This window comes from Alligator sinensis, unplaced genomic scaffold (assembly GCF_000455745.1).
Source record: "Alligator sinensis unplaced genomic scaffold, ASM45574v1 scaffold301_1, whole genome shotgun sequence".
In the NCBI taxonomy this organism is placed as follows: Eukaryota; Metazoa; Chordata; order Crocodylia; family Alligatoridae; genus Alligator; species Alligator sinensis.
Genome location: NW_005842035.1, coordinates 2,356,505 through 2,357,567, shown reverse-complemented (window position 1 = coordinate 2,357,567; position 1,063 = coordinate 2,356,505).

Sequence of the window (1,063 nt, the reverse complement as noted above, 5' to 3'; positions counted from 1 at the left end):
GCACTGCTAGGAAGCAAAATGAGTCTCACTCCCCCGAAGCCAGGAGGTGCCAGTGGCAGGAGCTGGGAGGCGTTAGCGGGCACCAGGCTGATTCTCCGAGGGCCTCGTTTCAGCACGGGGATGCGTGTGCAGACACCTGCCATCCCCACCCGCACCTCATGCCCCACCCTGACTACTTCCAAACCAAGAGCGCAACAGCGCCGTGTGCACGCACGTGCTTCCCAGTGCCACCCCCGCATTGGGGCGGCCTTCTCGGCGCTCTCCTAGCAGACTCAAGCTGCCTTGGGAAGCCCTGACCGCTGCCCGGGTGGAAAGCATGGACCCCGCTAGCCATCAATTAGCCTCCCTCCCCACGGCAGCTGGGCTGCTGATCTGGTCGACTCCTTGCTCCTGTTCTGGTGAATTAAGCACGAAGCGGAGGTTTTAAGCTTGACCCAGGGGCACGCGAGGCATCGCCCCTTGTCACAAGGCAGTAGCAACCCCCTGCCACCAACGAAGACCTCCCAGATGCCAGATGCCTGCACTGGGCCGCTGCCTCCACCCGGCTCCGTCATTTCCAGGGATCGCCGCCAGGAGCCAGCCCTCGGATCAGCTGCAACCGCAAGGCCAGGCTTTGTCTCTTCCCATTGCAACAAGGGGAGAAGGGAGCTCATTTTACACCTGCTCCCCTTGCAACTCGAGAAGGGGTTTGCAGGGGCAGCGAGGAGGTGGTTCTCCTGAACACCTGGAGAAGCCGCCTGGGCTATTCTTGGCCACAAAGCCCCTGGGGGAAGGAAAAAATTAGATGGAGCAGGAGGCTAAGGGCAAGGCTCCTTCAGCCTGCAATGCCATTCAGGAACCCGCTCCCGGGGCCCGTAGGGTACAAGCGCTCGGTGGTTTCTGCACATTACAGATGGCCAGAGCACGGTCTCTGCTGCCTCTCGTGCTTCAGCTTGTCCCCATCCGGCCTCGGCCTCTCCCTCTCCCAGACACACGATAAGCTCCAGCCAAACTTACTCGGGACCTCAAGTTTTGCCCAGAAGCACCCAGGCACCCTCGCAAAGAGGAGCCTGCAACCCTGTTG